The sequence below is a fragment of the Megalopta genalis genome, chromosome 1 (assembly GCF_051020955.1).
Source record: "Megalopta genalis isolate 19385.01 chromosome 1, iyMegGena1_principal, whole genome shotgun sequence".
NCBI lineage: Eukaryota > Metazoa > Arthropoda > Insecta > Hymenoptera > Halictidae > Megalopta > Megalopta genalis.
Window position 1 is genome coordinate 15,515,634 of NC_135013.1, and position 27,292 is coordinate 15,542,925.

At 41.3% G+C, this 27,292-nt stretch overlaps 1 protein-coding gene across 2 annotated transcripts in view; it reads left to right on the forward strand.

The window, feature by feature from the left end:
• LOC117222655 (uncharacterized) overlaps nucleotides 1–27,292 on the forward strand; it is a 437,318-nt gene that overhangs the window by 40,455 nt on the left and 369,571 nt on the right. The window lies entirely within an intron of this gene.

The window sequence follows — 27,292 nt, forward strand, 5'->3', positions numbered from 1 at the left end:
TCATGACACAAAATACAGTAAATTCTCTCCAATTGTCACTCAACGTGTAAACAGAAATGGACAATTTGGGAAAAGGAGACACGATTATTCGAGTCTCACGGCTCGCAAAGCTCGACTAATCGAATCTCCTCTTCCAAAATTGTCCATTTTTGTGCACAATCTGGGCGCCAATTGGGGAGATTTTACTCTATGACGGGTATACTCGTCAAACACGCCTAACTGGTTAATTGGACGGAAGTTCGGCCGGGTTTCCGCGAATCGATAAAAATCTGCGTAAACGTCGGCGACGATAACTCCGCGAAAATTACAGTGACAATGGTGATTTCGGCCAGCTGTAGCTCGCGGATCACGCGGCCATGGTTGCCAGCAACAATCAATAAAGCGGTCTCGCGTAACGGCAATAACAAAAGCGCAGGCCGATAATGCGTGTAAACAAGAAAAGAACGAATGTTTGTCCGGTGTTGCGTTCGACCAGGTCGGATCGGATCGGATCGGATCGGATCGGTTCGGATCGAGTCGAATCGAATTCCATCAATTCCCTGATAACACCAGGCGCATCCTTATCGGGTCCGAGCGCCGGCCAATAAGTCGATCGGATCGGCGGTCCGTGTAAAATAGACCAATACGAACGGAACGGGACACACACGGTGAAACTCGCATGCTTGCTCGCATGCTCGCATGCTCGTTCCGTTCCAGCGTGTTTCCTCGGCTCTTTTGTGCGAGATGCATCTCTCTGCCGTCGCGCCCGTGCCCCCCCCCTTTTACGAGCCCGCTTTGACCCTCTCCGGATCGGCGCGGACACGTGTAGAAAAAAAAAGAACTTCATCCCATCGGCCATAAATAAAACTGAGTTTTAAAAGTTTCTCGCTTGTGCCCCGCCAAAAACGCTGCATCGTTGCACAGACCGACCGGGTTGCAGCAGTTGTTACAACCTGAACACGATTCTAAAAAATATCACCGCGGGATACGGCATTCTTTTTTCTGACTTTGCTGGATTTTTTTCGGAGATTTTTTTCACGGCGACTGTAAAATGACGCGGGAGATAGAACACTCGAGCGACCTTGAAATGCGTTGCAACGATCCGTGTCCTGGAACAAAAATGTTACGCTCGTTTGAAAAGAAAGGTATTTTATATGGTACAATCACTATGGATTTGTAGGTGTCTAATCGTGAAAATGGCTCCTCAAAAATTGTCGTACGATCTTTTTGTTGCTATTTTCTGAAACTTCGGATGCAACGTATACCGGTCGTTCAATTATCCAAGGTGCACCTGTGGTATTATTAAGTTTAGTGTACACGTGTGGTGTGCATCTAGCATGCGTTTATAGTGAGCGTTTAACCCTTTCGGTAGGAGCGACGGATATATCCGGCATCCATCTGATGACGAGTATGGACGAGTCGCACAATTATTAACGCCCCTTGGTACGTTAGCAATGAAACAATTCATAATGATCTTGGTATTCCCTTCGTCATTGACACCATCCATGAAAGAAGTAGGAAGCACTTCACTAAATTAAGCGAACACACAAATCCACTAATTATGCCACTCATACAACAACAATACAGCAGGAGACTAAAAAGAAGATGGCCAATCGACCTTAAATGAGGTTCAGGAGGACTTTTCATTGGGAAAGCCCTCATCATGCTATTAACGGACTACACAACAAGTCCCCAGCGATCACATCGGCCCATAGAATTTGTATTCTGATTGCTGATTTCTAATAATAATAATAAAAAAAAAAAATGGACGAGTGCCGAATACATCTGGCATCCATGTGAGCCATATTTCTGACATATGAGCCGTTTATTTTGTAAGTGGCATAAGTCACTTTGTTTTTAAGTCGATATATTTAAGGGTTTGCGTTTTAACACGTTTAAAAATATGGATGCTAACTTTCGAGAAGATTTACTTGTATTTGTTATCTCAGGATACTGATATTTTTCTCGGTATAAATAATTTCGTATAAACATTAAAAAATCACCACTTCTCATTACGGTAAAGTGACTTATGCCACTTTCAAAATAAACGGCTCATATTAGAAATTATTCTAATAATCGCTATCACGCTGCTTGGCATTTTTTTCCAAATAATCCCTGGGACTCAAACGGATAAAGTCTTTTCTTACAAGGATTTCGAAAAAACAGCTACAGATATAATTGTCGTTTGATCTGAATTGATTAAAAAAATTTCAGGTTACATTTTTCTTCGAAATTTGTTTTAACATATTGTAGGCCCTCTACAGAATGTTTACAGGAAACAAAAGATTTAGAAACGGATTAAGCACAGTCATTACTTAACGCTTAAGAAAATCTTCGTACAAAAGTGGACTGAGCCTGCGTTATGCGCGCATTTTCGGCGCGGCACCCCGAGCAATGGGAGTGTCACGGCGGACAGCGCGCTCGCACCGAAAGGGTTAATGGGCAATCAGTTTGATTTAACGATGCTAAAAACTGTTCAAACGAATTTGGAGATTAAATATTAAAATCTGCATGGAGATCTGAATTACAATATACGTGTAACGTATATTGGCTGACCACAGATCGTTTTATTCCACTTGATCGATCGTGGGCCGTCTTTATTTCACGCGTTATCCCTATCGTCCGGCCGATGTCGACGCATTCGCGTTACCCTATCGAAAAGAACAGGAACCGACAATTAAACGTGTTCGTCAGGATGCTAGGAATTCGAAGCTCCCACGGATCGATCGGAAATGCAGTGGCCGGCCAAAAGCGACGTTATTTTTGCTGAAATTACCGATCGTTAGCAGTCGCGGTCGAGTAATTAACTGTCTGTACCGTGAACCCGGTGGCCAATGGGCAGCAAAAATGCGGTAATTAGCCCGATGTGCGAAACGTACTGATAGAACGAAACAGAGATAACTCGGCCGATGCTTAATATTCGTCGGCGCTACGGCGAATTTCATTGGATACCAATAAACATCGCGGGGATATTCTATAACAGCGTGCCGCATTTAAGAGTAACGAGAATCGATTCGAGCGTTTCTCGCGGCCGCTTATTTTCCGTCGGCAAATCGAACGAAAATATTCGCCGTCGAATTTCGCCGCAAAAATTCGCTCCTCCGGTTTTCCTATTGATCGGCCGCGTGAATTTCGCACTGGTTTCTTCATCGTTGCCCTCTTTTACCGGTTCATATCATACCAGTTTTGCAATCTATTTCTGTCGCGATTCGAACTCGTTCTTTTTCATCAATTTTTCGTTACCCGTTAATTTGAAATTCTCCACACAGTCAGCGAACATATATTAATTAATTTCAGGCCCCAATACCGAATCGATTAATGGTCATTGCAAAATGGTCGCCGCACAATTATTTTGAATATTTAAAGTACCTGTGCAGTTGAAATTACATTAATTCGTCCTCTTTCACCCGATTTCCATTAATATTTCCATGAAACCATTACGGTTAATTGAAAGAAATCGAATAGAAATTTCTGTTTTCGTTTAATAAATTGAACATGTTCGAATTATTAAATCGATGCTTTTAATTTCCTTTTATCCTTCTACTTTAATTATGAATAGATAAATAACATGTCTGCGTCGATTCGAAAATTTATAAAATAGATGTAAAATTCATTCTTTCTGTAATCATTTTAATCGACTAAAAATAATGCATTGACATTTTTGAATTGTTTTAATCTTTCTACTACTTCAAATTGCAACTGCTCAGTTTCGCTATAAATGCGTAAAATTCGCAGTGTTTAATTATGAATAGCAGAATAATTACACAAATAGCACAAGATAATTAAAGGATCACGGTCACGTGAATTGCTGGAGCAATAACCGATTGCCGATGCTAGCTAATCGCTGCCAGAGAATTAGAACAATTCCGCTTTGGACTAGTAATTTCTTTGGTCTATCCAGTGATCGTCTAATCAGGATCCATGTAAATTTCAGAGCATCACGTGGCGATGTAGGCATCGAAACGGTTCGAGGCACGCCACGATGATCGAGATTTCCATTTCGATCAAATAAGAGAAGAGAGAAGGCTCGGGAGTAGCCCGATCGACGCGGATAGACGAATCGGATCGGCCGATAGTAATTAGCGGAGAATCTAGGCTAATTGCGAGGGTAAAATCCAATCAAAGGGAATTCTTGAATATTTCGATCGGATCGGTTCTCCCGAATCCGAGTCTCACAATAAAATATTTGGCTGGCGTTTGCAACGAATCCGCTACTGTCGATGATTAACAGAATTCTAGGATCGCTGATGATGATGATGATGATGATCATGATAATGATAATTGGATTCGGTGCAGAGCGTGGGAGAGGCCTGGTCAATTGTAACCATTTGATTCCTATAATAGCGAAATTGCTGAAAAAACCTTTTTCAGTGCTTTGTGAATTTGCGACAAAAATAGGTGTCTATAACTCGAGACAGTAGAAGAACAATTAAAAGAATATCGATGCGAAGAAGAAGACTGACGCGTTTGTCTGCCTCCTATTTCCTGCAACTGGTGCATTCTAATGCAAGTAAATACTGGTGGACCTGCGAGAAGTGGAACTTCAAAAATACGCTTTGGAAGAGTTCGTAAAATAAATCCGGCAATGTCGAATATTCGAGATAAGTTGCCCCGATTTTGTAAGACTTTTATGAATATTGGTGTAATAGCGAACTTACGAGAAACACTTGGAGAACGTTTTTATGAAACACACCATGACATGGAAAGAGGATTGGCCGAAGTGACCGTAAACAATAGGAAGAAAAGAAACCATTGTAAAAAAAAACCATCGTTTTCATTCTCTCCGAAACCGTACGATCAACAATAAAATTCGTCCGTCGAAACTCGCCGGCGGAAAAAACCGAGTCACGTCTGGCTCGAATGAAAGAGCAAGGCTAAATTGGAGGATAATTGAAGACGAGACGAGTGTCGCGGAATCGCAGATAATCGACAATTATAGCAATTTCGAAGGAATCTCGAGGTGTCCGGGTCGATAGTCGATTCTTGTGGGAAGACGGTTGCGCTCTCGGATTCCGTTCGAGTTCTGTTTAAATTGCAGCGACAGGCGCGCCGCGATAATTATTGAATCAGATTCCTAATAAACCGCTCGGAGAGCCTGAGCGTTTAACGCGCTGCACGCTGCTGCAGAACGCTGCACAAGCCTGCGAAACGTTGCAGAGCGTTGCGGACCGTTCCGACGAAGAACGCCGGAACATCTCCGGATTCAAGCGATCCGATCGAGGATTCCATTCGGCGGGTTCCGAGACGAGATAGGTTCGAAGCGGCGAACGACCCCGTCGATAAGGGGAAATAGAGAGCCGGTACTGAGCGAGTGAGAGAGAGAGAGAGAGAGAGAGAGAGAGAGAAGCTACGCTCTCGAATATATCCGATAGACGAGCGGAACTGGCCGGCGTTTATCAATTCAGGGACGCTCGACTGTGCCGGTCGTTCGGGCCGCATTGCGCTCGAGTCGTCAAGATGGATCGTTCCGACGCTTCAAACGTTTATGGTTATCGGCGGACTATGCCAGTTCGCCCCTCGAACCTCGCAGACGCTCGCCCGAGAAACCGTCCGAAAACCGTACAATCGTTGAAATGCAATTTCCCTATCTTTAAAACCAACTCTTCGGGACAATATGCTAGCTGCACGGTGACAATAGAGTCTTTAGGGTAGCGTCGGCGAAATTTCAATGTAATCGGACCACACCCACGATGTTTACGATCCATTTGTTTCGCGTAAAGCGACCTCCATTATTTTCGTTAGCGACGAATCGATCAAAATGTTTCCCGTTGGATGATCGAATTCGATTCTTTTTCTGTGTCGCATTTTTAAGCATTACGCGCTGTCGTCCGCGTAGAAATTCTTTAGCGATAACATTCGAAACCTTGGAACTTCACGCGCTTTACATGATAATTAGATCGCGGATAATTGACTGCGTTAATTGCACGAAACGAAAGTCGATTAACGATACACTTCTTCTTTCAATGGTTTGAATTAATTGGAAATTGTGTAACAGAATGCGTATACATGTTTTCACTGTTCCGCATTTTCCATACCTATTTCTACCATAAACGCACAATATTTGGTGTTTAATATCAATCAAACGTTGATACCAGACTGCAGATCTACGTGCAAAAATAAAAATTGTTCCAACTATGAAACAGAATTTCGATAAAATTGTTTCGTGTCTCTTTGATAGTTTTAATAAGTCGACTACGGTGTAGCAATATTATATAACAATATTGTAGCAATTATATAATATTAGTTATATTAGTTATATTATTATAATTAACGATATCATATAATATTGCTAATTATAATAAATAGGCAATAATAGCAATATAATTGCTATATATATATATATATATATATATATATATATATATATATATATATATAGCAATTATATTGCTATTATTACCTATATATATATATAGAAAGAGAGAGAGAGATACATATATATATTTTATATATATATATCATTTATTTTTTATTATAATTATTATAATTAGCAATTATATTGCTATTATTGCCTATTTATTATAATATCGTTAATTATAATAATATAACTAATATAACTAATATTATATAATTCCTACAATATTGTTAAAATAAATATATTACTTATATCAATATATTTTATATGACTTATTAAAATATATATATAGAGAGAGATACATATATATTTTTTGTTCTACTCCAGCGTGTTTTCAACGTCACTTGGCTCCTACATTTAATCTGCTAATCTTTTTGTATATCTTCCGCAAATGAATAATAATAATAATTATTATTCCGAAATGTATTCTGTTTTGTCACATACGCATAAAATCTGAAATCTAGTTTAATACCGTGATCAGTGGCGAAAACGGTTCGGTCAGTCAAATAATGAGGAAGATAATTGTCACATTAGTAAAACGAAAGTATCGACTTTCTGTCGCGAAAGAGTAGAGAGTCCCGGAGGTTTTCGAGCAAAAATTTCAGCCGTTTTAACGATCGTCGGCACGGTGTTTTCATCACGAGAGTCCCGTTCCGTGGATTTTATTTTTATTATTCACTCGGGGGGAGGGGGGGGGGAGTTCTGGAGCAGGTGCCGTTACCGTGACGCGTTAAAAGTTAAAAGGACAGGCCCGCTTGTCGTAAAGCGCGAAGTTTCAACAATAAATTCAACATAGGTCTTCCCCAGCTAACGGGCCGCGATGAAATTTCATTCGGGTGTCTGCGCACCGTTCCCGCCACCCACGCCCAGCACCGCCGTGGCCAAACAGAGAGCGATACCCTCCCGGCGCCGTTTATTTAAGAGCTCTAATTGTCCGGGCTCATTATCCGCGCAATTGGATCGCGGAAAATTTTAATCTTCCTACCGTCCCGCCCACTTTTTCGCCCCCCTCTTCTTTCTAATTCTCCTTCTCGATCCCACGAATCACGGAACCATTAAATAAGATCCTCTCCGTAGCGAAGATCTCTCTCGGATAATGCAAAATTAATAGGTTCCGGCGCAAGCAGCATTCCGCGAAGGCCAATTCAACCGAGGAGGCTCGCGATTTCAAAGGAACGCGAGTAATGAATCACCGGCTTGCAATCAAATCGTATTACATTACTATCTTTCAATGGCTGGATTTCCGGAGCTGATACGATTTTTGGTCGGACGATTTACTTTTTTGTTCGGTCGTCTGACGTCCGCGGCAATTTATAGATCCAGTATGTATCAGTCGAAAGAAAGGTGAAACGTTTGTTTCGCGTGTCCAGAAAATAATTCGATCGAGATTCGAATCTTACGGTAGACTTAATTTTTCTCGTTCCTGGTGATTTTTTTATGCGAAGAGATTTATTTCTAGCATGCGGAACAGTGTAAGATCAGGGTGCGTGACTAAAGTTTCGTAACAGGCGATCGAAAATTAAACTACGAAGGTATGTTGACACCATTTCAAATCGTATAACTTTTTTAAAAATTAAACCAGATGTCTTGAATTCGTTGAGTTTTTTGGCTGTCTCGGTAACTTGTATAAAAATTGGTTAACGTTGTTAACATACTGCATTGTCTAAATTGTTGTTGTAGACTCGGATAACAAAATTGAATTGAATATTTTTATCACTCCAACCAATCGAAACTTTTGCAAAATCCTGTTTACGCTTCGTATGGTAAACTAGTTACTGTAACATTAAAAAGAATTTAAGTCGTTTAGTTCATTTTTCTATCATTTATTCCATTTGGATAGATATCAACATATTTTTCGAGGCGATTAGAGAAGTTACTTAGAATCAATTACACAGCAAGGTTAAACATTCACTGAAATCTTCGCTTAGATTCATTTTTTTACATGTGAAACCTCTGTTTGTATAATAAAAACTCGGATATCAGGGGTTCTGATAATCGTGATTCTACTGTATTGGATCACCCCGTAATGCGGTTTTCCAGATCGGTTGAAACGAACCTAATTTTTCAAAGAAAGAAGACAAAAGCAAACGCGAAGTTACTGAGAACTTCGAGCTGCAAACGAACGCTACCGTGGCGGCGTCCGCTAATGTTGTAGCAATCAACTTGGTCGTTACTCCTGAGAAAAACATTGACACGCCCGTCACGTCTGACCTCGTGGCGCGCCGTTTATTTATTGGCCAGATGCGGTAGCGATTAATCAATGTTTACTAGCTGTTGCCCAAATATCGGTGAAACGCTGACACCCGATACTCGGTCAATAATAAACGGAGCGCCTTGTCCCTATCGCGCAATGCAATCACTAACCAGTTATCTGTATTTGACGGGAATACTCGTCATGGAGAAGTGGCAGTATTTTATGTCACGACGAGTATATTCGTCGCGAGTAAAAAGTAGCGACCACTGACTAGTTAAATTGTAATTTTAGTGAAAACAAAAACATATTCTGAAATTTCAAGATGTTTAGGATATTTTTAGGCCAATCCTAGACGAAGGTGTTTAACATTGTTATAAAAATAAGATTAGAAAAGAGTAAAATCTCCCTAATTGGCGCCCACATTGTGCACAAAAATGGACAATTTTGGAAGAGGAAATTCGATTATTCGAGCTTTGCGGCTCGTTTTTACAGTTGTTGAGAATCGGCGACTATAAAAACGAGCCGTGAGACTCGAATAATCGTGTCTCCTCTTCCCAAATTGTCCATTTCTGTTTACACGTTGAGTGACAATTGGAGAGAATTTACTGTATTTTGTGTCACGACGAGTATACTCGTCGTGCGTAAAAAGTAGCGACCACTGACTAGTTAAATTGTAATTTTGGTGAAAACAAAAACATATTCTGAAATTTCAAGATGTTTAGGATATTTTTAGGCCAATCCTAGACGAAGGTGTTTAACATTGTTATAAAAATAAGATTAGAAAAGAGTAAAATCTCCCTAATTGGCGCCCACATTGTGCACAAAAATGGACAATTTTGGAAGAGGAGATTCGATTATTCGAGCTTTGCGGCTCGTTTTTACAGTTGTTGAGAATCGGCGACTATAAAAACGAGCCGTGAGACTCGAATAATCGTGTCTCCTCTTCCCAAATTGTCCATTTCTGTTTACACGTTGAGTGACAATTGGAGAGAATTTACTGTATTTTGTGTCACGACGAGTATACTCGTCGTGCGTAAAAAGTAGTGACCACTGGCTATTTAAATTGTAATGTTAGTGAAAACAAAAACATATTCTGAAATTTCAAGATGTTTAGGATATTTTTAGGCCAATCCTAGACGAAGGTGTTTAACATTGTTATAAAAATAAGATTAGAAAAGAATCACGATATCGCAAGATTATTTTAATACCATTCTGCAGAATGGTATTATTAATTCCTTAATGCACAATTTTTTTGAAAAAGGCAGGCCAAAAAAAATCAATTTTTTTTTAATGTAAAAAAACAATTTAGAACGTTGTCTTGGCAAGAAAATTACAAAAATGCAAAAATAATCAAAATTTTTATTGCAATTCTAATTTTCAGAATATTACTATTATTATTATTATTGTTATTATTATTATTATTATTATTATTATTATTATTATTATCATATTTTATTTTACATTATATTTTAGTAAAATATATATTGAAAAATGAGCGAATCAAAATCTGAATATGAATACGCTGTCGGAAAGCGGCTCACAAGGAAGAGATAAGTCGTAAGTGATAAGTAGAAAAAGGATATATTTTATACTTGAATAAGTAAGTGTTATAGCTTACAATCCCATGTAAATGATAAATATCAATAAAACGATTGTTGTTTTTTGCTTTCACATTGTTATTTTCAATTCTCGATTGCATTCGAGTGTGAAAAATTATAGCAACGTAAAGTACAACGCCGCTCGAATTATCTCGAGTGTGCACAGTTTGGCCAGTTTAGCGCGCTCGAGTTAACTCGAGCGTGCACGTTAAGGGGTTAATGTTATTATGAATTTTTAACTTTTATAAATACTTGACTTTTCCTGCGTTTTTCGTTTATCATGTATGTATATAGTAATCAAAGTTTATAGTATGTATATATTAGTAATAAAATTGTTAATTTTATAAAATAAAACCGTCTTTTTGATCCAATATTTTAGCAGCGCCGCTTACTCTGTGTTCGACGAGTATACTCGTCATCGCTTGATTCTCGCGACACACGTAGGTGCGCGCTCTGAAAAGAAGGCGCCGCAGCTAGCTGGTTAAAACACGAAACTTTTTATTCATAATTTACAAGTCGTTGTCGATTGATCAGCAATCGCGGAACCGACCTTTAGCCACGAGGCGCAAAGCATTTATTTCCCCGTCGTTACACCTGTTCGCTGTTTTCATAATTCAAACTGGAAATGTTGGCCCCTGTTTCGATGATAAACGGCCCGGCCCGGTTGTAATTCTCAGTGACCCGATGTCATGATTATTAAATCGAGCTCGGCGCGACCGTTCTGATCAATTACGCAACGTGTGTTTACGTTGTTGCACACATCTCCGCAATTTCGTCGGTGAGAATGTATTACAATACATTTTCATTGTTTCGAAGCGAACGCTAAGGCCTCTCGTTCGCTTCGGAAGGAACGATGGAAGCCGCTTCCTAAAAGAACTGCTCGAAAGTTGAGCCTCGGTTCTTCTGTTATCGACAGACGAAATTATGGAATTTGTTTGAAAACTCTGCACCTTGAAATAACACTTCTGAACACAATTCTTCTGTATGTTTATAATCTTCTGTAATGCTGGTCCTGCGTTCTTCTTCGCAACGCGTTTATGAAACTGCAGAAGTTCGTGCAAGTTCGCGCTTTGATGAAGTTGTAGAAACTTTCCCAAGCAGATTTCCAGTCGCCTTGCTCGAAGCAAATTTCAAATAAAAAGCAGGAGATGTCGTGGAATTATTTTGTAATTTTACTGACAGCATCTTACGGCTGTCTTCTTGCCACGCCTCTAGGCTACTAGCGGCGTCTGTTAGCGTGAAATCGCGAATCACTGTGCCTTAAGTTTTATTTTCAAGAATAATCAACTTTATATTTATCAAATGCGATGTTTTTTATTTAAATTCAATCGATTATTTGTTTGTTAAAATTAGACATGCAAGAGACAGAAGTTCTTGAAATACCACAAAAATTATTTCAATTTTTTGATATCGAATTCGCAAAATTTTCTGTAAAGCTCACGATAAAGTTTAAGTCAGAGAGAGAGAGAGAGATTCGTAACAATTAGATTGCAGATCTTTACATCATGGCCGAGTCACGAAAAATTTGTAGCTCGCGAACAATAACGAAATATGATGCACTTTCACATTAATCCGCACTCGTCACTTACCAAAAAATGCAAATTCGAACATATAACGATTACCGTTGCCAACATGACCATCTAAGCGACGATCTCCATAGATCCTCCAACGATCGAAATTCGCGGTTCTCGCAACAATAAACTAATCTAAAGGGACACGGTTGGCATGGCGGATGCAGCGTAGAAAATTCGGCGTAACGTTGAGTATCGAAAGCGTTCAGATCGAACTCGAGATACTGGAATCGCTGCTATAGTTTCGAAGCGTTCCCGTGGTCTCTGATAAACCAGTTATTTTTTTTATCATTTTCCAGCACACGGTTTCTACGATCAATTCCGGTCGCAAAAAATGATACACGCGTTAGCAACAGACTCGGTGCAGCCTCGTCATCGTTCCGTCTAATGAAAAGCCAGGGCTGGTTTTGTCCCGGGTAGCTGACTGCTATTAGATGATCGACGATGGATCTCGTTAATCACGGAGAAACGTGTACGCTTGTCCCGACGATCGACTAATTAGTTGTCTAATACTTTAATGTGTATCATCGTTAAAATAACTCGTACAAACCTAGACTTTATAGATAAATTTTTAAATGGCGATTCAATAGGATTTTGTTCCTTAAAGTAATAGTTCTTGCGAATAGAAGTATGACAGGGCTTTGTCGAACTTGATGTCACTTTGTATTTTTTATAAATAGGATTAAAGAGTATTAGATGATGTTCGAATTGAAAAATTAGAACGTTAAACTAACAGTTTCGGATAGAAAATTATTATTATTATAGTACACAAGGCGTCCCATAATTATGCTAACAGCTGGCAAGGGGTGGTCAAGGCAAGGTCATAATAGCAAGTTCTAGTGCTGAGTGAAAATGTGATTTGCTATGCGATCATTTTATTGGGTCACTTTTTAGAGACGATGCTCAGGTTTTTGTTCGAAATAGAGTTCATCGTGGTGGAATTTATGTAAAATTGGGGAAGGTTCGAGCATCGTTTCGTTGAGTTGGTTAGTAAAATTTACTCAAATTCATAAGTATACAGAGTGTCCCAAAAATGTCTCGCAATCCGGAAATGGTTGACTCCCGAGGTTATTCGAAGTGACTTTTTCCTTAGCGAAAATGCAATCCGCGGCTTTGTTTACGAGTTATTAACGAAAAACAGTGACCAATGGGAAGCTAGCTCGCCTGAGGCGCGGGCCTGCCGAGCCAACGAGCGGCCGCAGCTCGGTTCTGCTCATTGACTCGACCGCCTCTCGCGGTCGTCGAGCTCAGCCGAGCTCGCCTCTCATTGGTCACTCTTTCTCGTTAATAACTCGTGAACAAAGCCGCGGATTGTATTTTCGCTAAGGAAAAAGTTACTTCGAATGACCTCAGGAATCACCCCTTTCCGGCTGTTAACATAATTGTGGGATACCATATATTAATCAGCATTTATGGCACCTATGCTTTACTTTTACCACAAGGAATTTTCTGCTTAAGAAATAATTGATTTGCACAGAGAGATTGATAATATTTGAAAAATAAAAAGATAAGCAAGTTTGATAGCCGTGTAATAAATTATTTGACTGGCAAGCTGATAAATCTAGTGCGAAAACTATAAGATGCATCGACCGTTTTATAATTTGGACACGTTGACAGCAGATCGTATAATGTTACGATCATAAATAACATAGTTCAGACAGAGAGGTTGCCCTGACGGATCAACGAAACAAGGGTTGGCAGGGGTCTCGTCAGCCTTGTGAAGCAACAAAGTAATCTGCCGCTTTGTTCGCGAGCGAAACCGATACCTGAATAGGTGTTGCGTGTTCCCGCTGATCGAACGATCGACTCCACCGCGGAATCCGATGGCGGATTGACGCGAAAGGGATCCCAGCTGATCTTGTTGGCGGATTGCAGGGTATCGCTGCGAGCATGTGAGTGACAGACTAGAAAAGCAGCGTTCGAACACGTTGATCTTTTTACACGATCGAGACTTTTCCTTCCTTAGCTAGTACTGAGATCGCTCCTTTTAAACATCGGCCACTGGGTTAGTATAAAAATCCTTCTGTAACAACGAAGTATCTTTCCATTCTAAAACTTAAAATATCGAAGCGAATTATTGTAAGATTATTCTTTTCCTTAATTCATTCGTTTTAACCCTTTCGCTACTACGGACCACTATAGTGGCTTTCCATATGATGCCACTGAGGTACTACGGACTACTATAGTGGCTTTCCATATGGTGCCACTGAGGTACTACGGACCACTATAGTGGCTTTCCATAAGATGCATTATATTGCATAATGTTATTTCCTCTCATACTGTAAATTAAAGAGCGCATGCTAAGACCTTATGAAATACCCTGCAATACCCTTTATTTATAAATACCCTTTGGAGAAAAATTTTTTCGTTCGAAAAATTCATTCAATTCAAACAGCTTGGGTTCTCCGCCGACCGCCGCGGAGTACCAACTCCCGCTGACGATCGCCGTCGCGTAGCGTGCAGTGATGTCGCAGCGCTCCGTTCAGCAGAAGTACAGCGACGGAGAACCCGCCCGTAGCGAAAGGGTTAATTTCGTAATAAATGATTTCTTGCGAAGTTGATGTCCATTGATTCTTGAACGGTGCGATGAAGCATAAATGAAAATTGGACGTTGATCGAGTTGTGAAACACTTCCTACAAGTACAAAGAACTCTTACACTGTATTAAACGCGAAATTTCTCAGCAGGTTGCAGTTAGATTGTTTTTCAATATAATTTTCTGTTCATCTGTAGTAATTTTGCGATACATTTTTTTTTCTTCAAATTAATCTCCAGTGATCCTTGAACGCACTAAAAGCGTTATTAAAAATGGAACTCTATTTGATCGTAAACCACTTTTTCCAGATCGAAGTATCTTTGCAATATATTAAACTCGAAACAAAGCAAATTGCAGGGGAATTATTTTTCTATCGAACTCTACGTTCATTTATTTTAATTCTACGCGAGGAGAACTAAATGAAATTTTTGTGAATCATCGATTCCCTCGGTGAATGAAGCTATAATCCAAACAGTATTGAAATATATACACTGTTCGAACATAAAATGTCATCTGCAGGCTCGATTTCCAGTTCATTAAACTTGAAATCTCAAAGCAAATTGCAATGAGATTAATTTTCTATCGAATTCTTTGCCAATCTGCTCCAATACCGCCCTGCCTGTATGGGAAACTAAATCGGCCGTTGCAAAATTTATTCCCAATGATCGAAAACTTTGCGAATCAGCAAATGAGCTTTCATCGAGACGTTATAATGATCCTGATAAATGGTATTAAAGGTTTTCGTTCGGTAATTATCATTTAAATCGTGCAGTCAGCAACGTTTGTTCAGCAGTTTCAACCCTTTCAACGTTATTACGGGGCCGCAGCAGTTTTCCCGTCGCGGGCGCCACTATTTCCTTAAAAACTGTTCTAATTTTTTGCAAGTGTGCGGCAGAAAAAGTTTGTTAAACACCAGCAGGAGCCAGTTAACGGTAGGCTTGCGCGTGTGTATGAGAAACCGCGGCGTCGGTGTGACGTGACGCGAAAAACCGGCATAATTGGTGGAACAAATCCTCTAACTTTTCCGAGACGCGCGTTCGAGTGGCTTGTTAACCGTGCCCTTATTAAGTGCGAGAGCCGCAAAACGTGTTTCCCGCGGCTGAAAAAAGCTGTCCGTTAACTATGGGACCGTAATTAGTGGGTATCTAGGTTAGGCCTTACGCTCCGCACAATATAAAAAGCGAACGGTTACAAATGCTTTGACGCCGAGTGCACGCTGCATAATTATGCGTTCACCGGGAAACATTTGTCAGCCCTTTCTCCATGAAAATTAAGCACTCCGTGCGTTCCGTTTCATTTGACAACTAATCCCATAAAACGCTTCTCACATTTGGCGCTTAACGGATTTTCAGTGGCCGGAGTTTTGCGGAAAGAATACGTTAATGTTAACTCTACTAACGAGGACGAACAAAAAATGTTTCGCCAAAATAAACGTATTCATACGGTGAGTCGCGGAGGACAGGAACATCTAAATCTCTCATCGCGACGGATTAAAACGGCGATTGAACGAAAATGTAGGAAATGTGCAAAGGTAGATGAATATTATCGATATTATCGAACGTCACGAATGTACGTGATGAAATTTTATTCGGGCAAAGAGCGTCTTCGGTTATTCGTTGATAAATTCGGACCACGCTGTACGAACGGGAGTTGCTTTTGCGAAAATGTTTTAGTAATGAAGTCCGCGAGTTGGAACGTACGGCGACAGCAAACGTGTTAATATTAAATTCCTTGATGATACTACAGCATGGTATTTGGTCATACTTTTAATGAAACTTCGCACAGAGGTGCAGTTTCAGAAAATATCTGACACGTCCTTTTTTCAGCCTCGCATGCTCGCGTTAAGAGGATGAAACTACCCTTCAAAGTTTCAGGTGGAGGAGCCATTTAACTGCGCAACTCGAAAAATGATAGAGACAGCGATAAATGTTAAATGCGAAAGTTGCACGGCCCCGCGCGAGTCGTAACACTCTCGAGGACTCAAGATGGCGGTGCTACAGATAATTTGAATCGATGCTTCCACCCTAGAGCAATTATCCTAGAGCAATTTCTTTATGGCGGAAACTCGAGTGTTCTTTAATGTCGGTATATATTATTCTAGAGACAGTAGGTTTTGGAAACTATTCTATTTATTAACAGTGACGCACACAAAATACAATACAAAAAGACAGTAAAGCCGTATACAATAATTCCAGTAATCGCAGGCCGAGGTCGTAAACCGTAATCGTAAGCCGTGTTCGTTATACAGGGTGTCCCAAAAATGTCTCGCAATCCAAAAGTTTCGGGTTCCTCGGGTTATTCGAAGCAACTTCGTCCTTTACAAAAATTTTCTCCAAGGCACCGTTAACGAGTTATTAACGAAAAACAGTGACCAATGAGAGGCGAGCTCAGCTGGCGCGAGGCGGCCGAGCTAACGGCGCCAGCGGTCGAGCGGTCGAATCCCTGCTCGGCTGGCGGGAGGCGGCCGAGCCAACGGCGCCAGCGGTCGAGGCGCTCGAATCCCAGCTCAGCTGGCGCGAAGCGACCGAGCCAATGGGCGGAACTGGGCTTCGTGTGCTGGTTGGCTGGGCCGCCTCGCGTCAGCCGCACTCGATTCTTATTGGTCACCGTTTTTCCTTAATAACTCGTTAACGGTGCTTCGGAGAAAATTTTTGTAAAGGAAGAAGCTGCTTCGAATGATCCGAGGAACCCGCCATTTCCGAATTGCGAGACATTTTTGGGACACCCTGTATTATAATTTCGTATCGTAACCCATAATCGTGTAGATGCTCATCGCGATCTGGCGCAGGCTCGGCGAGCGCGCCTTTCTATCGGTGCGCTGGTCGAAGTAACGTGTCACTTTTCGAATTTGGACGTTTCGCTCGACCAGCGTCTAACGCCCGCCGATCGTCCATGGCAGCGTCTCATTGTTTACATCGCGACGCTCACGTACGCACGCACACGCACGTCGCGTGGGGTTCGTGCACGGTAATCCGTGAGCACCGATCGGCTATTGCGTGTTTTCGGAGGTTGCTTCGAAGTCCGCGCTCGCGGTCTCTGCGGTCGTTCACCTTTGGCTTCTACATTATTAATGAGAAAAAGCGTTAACTTTTTTGGAGGCTGTACGGAATATAGAATCCGGGGGGGTTTATGCTGTACTTTTTTTGACGAAGACCAAAATTAGGGAAAAATTACTTTCGTCGACTAAAACATATATGGCGGTAAAAATATTATAAGATTCCAATTAATTTGTATCGATATGAATACTAAATGCTGTATACTCGGAAAGATACTCGTGTAAAATGAAAGCGAATGCGTATCACCTGGCATAGGAAATAAAACTGGATATACATTCTAATGGATTAAGTCGTTTGAGAAACTGCAGAGATTTCCCGCTCGAACTGTCTTCGTAATTTTCTTTCTTCAAGAATTTCCCAGGAAATAAAATCTCGTCCGCGTTGGCATGAGCTCGGGGATGCAAGCTTGTAAAAAGTGCAATGACGCGAAACAGGAATTCCGCTGTTTCGACCAAGAAACTCGACTCTTGACAAGACGTGCATTCGCGAAGCTGTTCAAAACAAAGGAATAGTTAAAAAGATAATTCTCGTTACACCGTGCACGTTCAATGACCAATTTGGCCAATTAAAATCGATGCAATTTAACTTTTTCACGATATCATCTTTCGATATCACAAGGATCGTAACCATTCGTTTAACTCTTCGAGATTGTTCGCACGATAGTTCGTTTCTTCCTATACCACCGACGTTGTACAATTTCATTTAATTAATTAATTTATTAACGGGTATAAATCCTCTGGTTCATAAAGTTAGATTTACATCATAGGTGGTATAATGTTTAATGTCAAGTTCAAAATTGTGATTAGAATTTTAAAAATGAATTGACGATCTTCTTTTAGAAAAGGATGACCTCTTGAAAGAAAAAAATACAAAATATAACATTTGAACAAGACCTGGATACTATATCCAGGGAAGGAATAGATAGAGGTAAGTTTAAAAACATACAGGCAAAACAGAAGTCACAAACAATACGATATTCAAGAGATTAAATATTCAAGTGAGCATTATATCGGTGAGTAATTATGGACATAATAATAATTTGGACTTTTCTATGGAAAATGCATCTAACGAATCTAATTGAATGCAATCAATCTTGAAATGTTCGTGGAAGGACGTACAGCAGGGGTGGCCTAAGCTATTCCTTTATCTATGTATATTTTAAATTTAAATTTATATATTTTTGCTTTTAAATTACTACTTTTCTTATGATCACTTAACGCATACGATAGTGGCAGACCGCCGTCTATAATTTAAAAAACAGGACGCCCGTAGCGATCAAAAGTTTGATCATCCCTGACGTACAGCCTGTTTTGTCCGTACGTTCGGTTAGTCGCCTAACGTACATGCGCGACCGAACTATTGTACGCTCGATTCGCGCTTCCTACGGCAAATTAATGACGTGGAAGGGTCTCTAGTAGTCTTAGAGAACTTTATTTTTTGTGTTGTACTCTCTGCGAGCGCTGGTGGAAGAATGCTCTTCCAACGCTGGAAAGTCGTGGAAGAGCACCCGTGGATGGAGGTAGATTGTTTATTATTGGTCAAGGCACGAATCACCCCTTGGAGGGGGGTGTCTGCCTTGATCCTTGTTGGGGCCTGAGAGAGTTTCCCCAATGGTGGGACCTTTTTATGGCCCTTGTCTCTGGACGCAACACAGCCTATGCCCGCGCCGTCCCCGAAAGCTTAAGCAACACAACGAACCATTTTATTCCCTATCAGTGCTAAAAAGTCGCGCTGTGGCAGGGTCGGTGCAGATCATCTGACCCTCCAGCGTCCAGTATGACCACCGTTACAACCCATTTACGGCGCCAAGACCGAAAAACATGGTATCGGAAGCGGAGGGTCGATTTCGGAGCACGAACTTGCGGAACGAGCGAATATTCGCGAAATTCGGGTCCGCTCGCGGCATAAAATTCGCGGGGCTGTGCGGGGTTGGCCGGTTCCGAAAAGCATCGAGGGGATCTCTGGAAAGCGGAAATAGAAGTCCGGAACACTCGGCTGGTCGGACGACTACTTATCGAAATGTTCGCAGCGCGGAATCATCCCGGCGAGCGTTTTCAGCGGAACGTGTTCAATCTTTGATCCCGAGGAAATTACAGTTCTCCATCCCCACTACGAAAGGATGGAGGAGGGTGATGGCGAGGTCAGAAGAAGAAGAAGACGAAGAAGGAGGAGGAGGAGAAGAAGAAGAAGAAGAAGAAGAAATCGGCGAGAAAATTATACGCGGCTGTCGGGGTTCGTCGTTGATCTCCTTTCAGCGGGGAAACGGCGTCGGGAAACGACGTTTCTGGAGCACAAACAGCGAATATACCGGTTGCTTCGGGGGGTGGAAAGAGGCCAGGGATCGGCGAAGCGGTTGGAGAAGGGGGCCGCAGAGGTCGAGGAACCCGGCATTTTGTCGGACAATGAGAAATCGACATCGATGACGCAGTTGCAGCCCTTTTATTGGCCGCTCGCGAACTTTCGCGATGGTAATGGCCGCCATCGCGTTCCCCAGTTTCGAGTTTCAATGACACGGCTGCAGGTATTACCGGGCTCTAAAGTGTTAACAGCGCCGTGCAAAAAAATATCGAAACTTCGGACAATTTCCATTCGAGCCGGGCCCCGAAAGTTCCGCGGAACCGGCCACGGTTTTTCCCTTATTTTATTAGGCATTACCGCGCGGAAACGAGCCCCACGACCCTCCTTCTCTCGCCCTCTCAGCGCTTTTAGATCCCAACCCCCTGTTTCACTTCTCTCCCACCCCCTCGCCTTTACTGTCGAGCATTAAGCCAAGAATTCCCCTTGACCCGAAAGTCAAATAATACGCCGAGTCGCCGGAGAAATTGTTGACTCGGTCCCATAACCGCGGAGAGAACGGCCCGGACACCTGGAACCGATCGTTACGCTCACGCTCCATCGACTTGGGGAAACCCTGATTCCGATTTGACGCCCGAGAATTCGTTTCTGAAGGCCTGCGACACCGATTAAACGCACTGGGTAATTTGGAATTATCGTGATCTGGAAATTATACAATGAAATAATGAACCTGTTTCGGGGAATGTTTAGTTCTTCTTGAGTGATTTCTGAAAAAATCGATGAAAAAGTTTCATGGGATTTTGATCAACGCGATAGCCTTGCCTTCACATATTTGCCAATTTTTCTAAGTTGCAAAGCGGTGGAGTTTCACGATATTGTTTAGTATCGTGTTTAACGAGAGATATATATTGAACACACAGCGTTTTGATTTTATACGTGGAGGAGAATTTTATATATTTTTCTGAGGTACTTGTGAAGAAAGTAGTAAAAAGAAGATAGTCTTGGCATTTTAAACAGTACTTTAACATTTGCTTTCATTTATTATTTTGTTTCTTTAAATCGCATAGTTGCGGACGTACAATATCGTTTAACGTCGTGCCTAATGGGACTTGAAACTTTTTAATAATTTAATAATATGAGGAGATGGGCATCGCCTACATCTATTGTCTATCGATGAATAATCGAATAAAGCAAACAAAATTGTACAGATGCGAACCAAGTTTGTAAGCCGGATGGGTTTTACAAATTTTCAAATTGCTTCGCCGATTTGTTTTGCCGAGTGCAATATGGCGTTCACAGGCAGCTTCATGTGTATTCATTTCTCGTTGCGGAGTATCAAATGTTTCATCGGTTTACATTTATTTTGTTCGTTGAAATAAAATAACGAAGTGGTATTATCGGAAAAACCGATCGCTTCAAGACCATTATTTACCAAAACATTTTTATTATGAGAGAATTTCGCCGAATCTGTGTATCGAACGATCTATTATAAATTTTTTTCAATTGCCGCTGCCGCCGCGGACTAAACATTGCTCGAACGTTCACCAGTGAAATATCATTTAATCCGGAGTGGCATTATCGTGTATCGTTTATTAATTAATCGAACCGGACCGGCTTCGTCGAAGTTGAAACAGCTATCGCGGAAAAATAATTACATAATAAGCAGTCGATTCGTACGCAAGCTGCTGGCGACGATAGGAGAACGGCCGGGATTTATAATTTTCAATTTATTTTAATTCGCTGAAATCCACGGGGGCGCGAGCTTGCGCCATTTAGGTTGACCGAGAAACGCGAATAATAATTGATATATTGATCAAACGGACGGCGATATGCATTATTAGCCGGCGCAACTTAATACGGATTTATCTCTTCAGAGACAAATGTTTTGCCGCTTCTCTCGTACATCTGTCTTCGTAAACGAGGAAAGAGTGCTATTGCAACAATTTTTCAAAATCGATCAAAGATCATTGCGATCGTAATGTAAAATACTGAAATTGTACAAGAACAATATCAATGTTATTCTGCGATCTTTGGTCTTCTTAACCGAAAGTGCAAACTAAAATAAAAGCGAAGAATACGATTAATGCTAAATCCACAAGAAAGACAGAATACAATACCTTTGCGCGCCACAATTTTCTACAAAAGAGAACAACTCGATCGTTCTACCCGTTTCATCGCGATCGCCGAAAGCAAGAAAAATTAAATAAAAATCGCTGTAACATGAAACCGTCCGCTAATTTGGTTTTCGTCGAACAAGTTATTTTAATTCTGTAAAATTCGAGCAATTATTGTCTTAGCGGGGACCATGTTACGGGAATGTTCGTTATCGTAATAGAGGCGGAGAGGAAGGTAAATAGCGTTTTAAAATATTGCTAATTGATAAGAAGCGTGGTGTAGGAGCAAATGAGAGCGAACGGATAGATCGGGGCCGGGTTTCGAACCCGGATCTTTCAATTAAGCTATCCCGGCCGAGCGACGATTGATTCTTCTCCCAGTCCTTATAACGTAAACACCTCAGAAATGCCGATTCCTAACAGTATTGAGAACCGAAGGCGATGGAATAACATAAATTCCCGGTTAATTGATAAAAGAGCGGGGAAACCGATTCGGCCGGGTAACCGGCAGGTTTTCCAGCCGATAGCGATCCAACAGAAAAATATTAGTCGGAGCGTGGAGGTTTCAGTCGTCCCGGATCCGCGCGTGAAAACTGTTCGACGAGAGAGAGAGAGAGAGAGAGAGAGAGAGAGAGAGAAGAGAGTGATAGAAAGGAGAAAGAGAGAGAGAAAAGAGGGAGATAGAAAGGAGGGAGAGAGAGAGAGAAGAGAGTGATAGAAAGGAGAAAGAGAGAGAGAGAAAAGAGGGAGGATAGAAAGGAGGGAGAGAGAGAGAGAAGAGAGTGATAGAAAGGAGAAAGAGAGAGAGAAAAGAGGGAGATAGAAAGGAGGGAGAGAGAGAGAGAAGAGAGTGATAGAAAGGAGAAAGAGAGAGAGAGAAAAGAGGGAGGATAGAAAGGAGGGAGAGAGAGAGAAGAGAGTGATAGAAAGGAGAAGGAGAGAGAGAAGAGGGAGATAGAAAGGAGGGAGAGGGAGAGAGAGAGAAGAGAGAGAGGTAGAAAGAAGAGAGAGAGAGAGAGAGACTGCCAGAGTGAGCCGGTTCTCTCGCAAGCCCGCAAACAATACCAGGCTCCCTAGCCGTGAAAAAACAATTTCCCCGACTATCTCTATTTCCCAGGAAATCCTGACGGCCGATCTATGCCGGCGGATTTTTGTTTCGCGCCCGGTTACGTTCTATCGAACGCAAAGCGCGGCGGAACCCTGTCGCCTGTCGCTGTCGCGCACTCCAACCCTTTAATACTTAAATAACATCAAAAGTTCAAAAAAAAAAAAAAAAAAACAAACGAGCGTGAACCGGAGCGCGTTTCCACATTTGAATTTCTACGAATTCGCGACGAACTGTTAACCAACGAATCGACGTTTTCAATTTTTATTCTGGAATTCGAAGTGAATATCGTTCGGTTATGTTGTCGTCTAGGAATATTTGTAAATTTGTATGCCATATACATTTTATTCAGAAAAAGTGCTCAGACGTTGACTGCAGTCGTTTCCGTCTTAAGGCAAGGTATACCGAATGAACATAAAGCATAAAACATGAGACTTTCGATCAACTTAAACAGCGTTATTGTTAACGATTATGACTTGACACCAAACTGATCTCTTCAACAGAATTTCAAGCAATATCACCGTATTTCTCTCAAAATTTCAAGACCTGCAACCTTCGGGTAATTTTCCAAAATACAAGCCTGTTTTTGTGTAAATGGAGAAAAATGATAAGACTCGAACGTGTATATTTTCGAAAGCAATTCAGAGCTGACGAAACGATGTTTTAAACTCCCCTCTTCCCGAGACCACTAATCAATCGTGTATTACATCGCGCATAGTTCTTACAATAATCACGATGTTTCGGGTTTGAAATAACCAATTTTAAAGGATCTGTAAATTCCCTAAAATTTAAGTCGTCGTAGCATTAAGAGTACTGAAAATAATAATAATTATGTCGGCATCGGAGATCGTTGGTAGTGCGATTCGTTTAAAAATGGAGCGCGGGTGCGTCGATTAAGGCCGATGGAATCGCGGAGAAGCCTAATTGACCTAATCGGATAACAACCGTCCCTAGAATCTCCTCTTCCGCCTGGTCGGTTCTAACAACGCGTTCGAACGGTTGTCCAGAAACACGAACGGTTCCATCTGATCGCCGGCGGCTAACGTTTCCCTAATTGATTAGCGTGCTATACCCGCGCAATAACCGGATATGTCGTCGCGCCACGCCACGCCACGCCGACAAATTCGACCAACATTTCACCGACAACTTGCCGGTCGCATATGTTTGCGTTCACAGCGCGACTGAAAACGTGCGTGCGTACGCGCGATCCGGGTGCCCGTCGTGTTGTGTTGTGTCTTAATCCCATCTGCCACTAAGCTCGTCCAATTACACTTCATCTAACCGTATTTCCGTTTCGTTTAATTTAAATCCGATTCAAATTGCTCCACGAACTTTTGAACGACGGTAACCAAAACCGTAACGTATTCAAGAGAAACTTTTCACCAGTATACGATGTTCTAATGTTTGCAGGCTGTTCTATTTTTCTTGACCATTCCAGATATTTACATTAATTTTTATCCTAATTAACCAGTTAGCTGTGGCGCCTCCTTTCAGAGCGCGCACCTATATACAGGATGTCCCAAAAATGTCCCGCAATACGGAAATGGCGGGTTCCTCAGACCATTTGAAGCAGCTTCTTCCTTTACAAAAATTTTCTCCGAGGCACCGTTAACGAGTTATTAACGAAAAACAGTGACCAATCAGAATCGAAGACGGCTGACGCGAGGTGGCCCAGCCAACCAGTGCACGAAGCCCAGTTCCGCTCATTGGCTCGGTCATCTCGCGGCAGCTGAGCCCGCCTCACATTGGTCACTGTTTTTCGTTAATAACTCGTTAACGGTGCCTCGGAGAAAATTTTTGTAAAGGAAAAAGTTGCTTCAAATTACCTGCTGAACCCGCCACTTTCGGATTGCGAGACATTTTTAGGACACCCTGTATATGTGTCGCGAGAATCAAACGATGACGAGTATACTCGTCAAGCACAGAGTAAGTGTCGCTGTTAAAATGTTGTATCAAAAAGACGGTTTTATTTTATAACATCACAATTTTATTATTAATATTTATTTATTCTAGTTAAAAATTCAAATTGCTTCTGCAAAATGGTATTGAAATAACCTTGAAAAGCATGGAACGATACATAATGGCACTTCACACGTCGAACACCAATATCGTGATTCTTTTTTAATCTTATTTTTATAACAATGTAAACACCTTCGTGTAGGATTAGCCTCAAAATATTCTAAATATCTTGAAATTTCAGAATATGTTTTTGTTTTCACTAAAGTTACAATTTAAATAGCCAGTGGTCACCACTTTTTACGCACGACGAGTATACTCGTCGTGACACAAAATGTTATCACTTCTCTACGACGAGTATAGTCGTCAAACATAGCTAACTGATTAAGTACTGAAAACGTTACGAACGTGATTTATGGATGTTGATATTCAAATCGTTCTAAAAATGTACAGGAACGATTTCAAAAAATAGCACGAAACATACAATATTCAGTAGAGTATATTATAATTCACACAAAGTTGCAGCTATACAATGAGCCAAACTCCATTTAAGTGCACGCCCTTACGTTTCTCCTATGCAAATGAGTTTACACAGAAAATAGCAGACGCACTATTGTTGTGTCGACAAGAAAGGAAGATTAAAGGTAGATAGAAAAGACTGGTTAGTTTATCTGCAATATTAACTTCAATTAACGCAGAAATTGGTATCAAAATAACGTGTTTGCGAAAGATCGAACGCTTTGTATAAATTTCCGAATAGTTTCTAGTAGATCGCCCTTTCTTGGATTTTTGCATGGACTCGGACAGAAATGAAGATTCATGCGGAGAACTGATAACACCGATCGGCAGATCGTCGATCCAGTTTAGAATTGACGGTGTAATCGAGTCGCCCAGCGGGCGATCAATTTTCCAAACAATTATGATCGAAACGACACCGGCTGCACCAGCCGATTATCGCGATGCACGCCTCCCCGCCCCCTCCTCGCTCGAAGCTTGATTGATTTTCATTCACGCGCGGTAATTAAGAACTTCCCGGAAAGAATTATCGACCGATCGGACGCCCAACGATGGAGCATTCGACTATTTTTCTTCTTTTCGCCCGAGGAAATGGCAAATTTACAATACATTCGGAGGGAATATTTTTCGAGTCGGAAACTTCTATGATAATTCGACTTTTAATTAAATACGCTACGGGCTTCGAGCTTCGACGGAGTAGTTCCGGTTACACGGGGAAACGTTACGAAATGATTTACCGTCTATTTTTCCTGTTGCTTTTACCGCCGCGATTTTTTCACGTTCAATTTACCAGGAAACACGGGAACGCAGAAAATGAAATTTATGTCATATTTTTCAACGTAATTTCGACAGGAATGCCAACGTTCAAAACGCGTAACAAATTGAATTTGTTAATCGAAGTCAAGCACGAACACAATTAAAAAAGGTTTTACAGAGGAACGCGCAACAAAAAATACAATGTTAACCTGCCTGTTTTTTTTTCATTAGGATGTTGTCCGTTTATCACAAACATCGGTAGGCGAAACAGAAAACGTTGGAAATATTATTTTGCAATAAATGATTTAGTTTAAAGTTTACAGTTTCAATCCAATAAATAAAAATTACACGTGGAATTTCATTGAAAACAAACTTAATATCTTTAATTTAATAATGTTCTTTTCATATGTAAGCAATGTTATCGTAAGGGTAACAGTAACCAAGGAATGGCACAATAATTGACACGCTAATCCTGACTTGTTTAAAACTAAATGACTCGAATTACATGGAAATGTTAGAGCGATCAGTTTACTCTACAATGACTACAAATACGTTTTCTTTTCAATTTTATTATTACCTCGCCTCTCGCTGTAGATCTCTAATTATAATTGATGGTACACAAACAAGGTCTAGCGCCTGTTAAATTAGAATATTGGATATCTAGGGTACCGGGACTATATTTGTGAATAATGTTCGACGAAGGGCGATCGATCTGTTGGCGTTTCGATCGCGGAAATGGCATCGTTACGAGGGCAGAAGCGAGCTCGCCCGGAAATATGCGTTTACCGTGCCGACTCTCGTTGCAAATCATAACCGTGCATAAAGCGTCATTAGCGTCGTTAGCCGGCGACCTATTTGTCAGTTTAATCGCGTTGCCTGCAGATTTTCGTGGCGCCGCGGCGTCAACCGATCCCGAGCGCGGCTCGGGCAATCGCTTAATCGCGATCGATGATTCCTCAGCGAGTCCAGTCATCGGCCAATATTAATTTCAGCCCTGATTTCGGAAACACCGAGGCTGCTCGTCGTTCGCAAACTGCACGCTCGTTTGTTACGTCCTACGGATTCAAATTGGATCGCATTCTGCGCTAGAACCTAGAAATGCTGCTGGAATCGCAGTGTCACAGTTCAAATCGGCGATCTTGTGTATTGCAGAAAATTATTCAGTCAATCGAGTTGCTTGCTCCTCGATTCTAATTGAAACGAACCGATTTTCATATTAACATTTTAGGTACAATTTCTTTCAGTACTCCGTGGATTTAGAG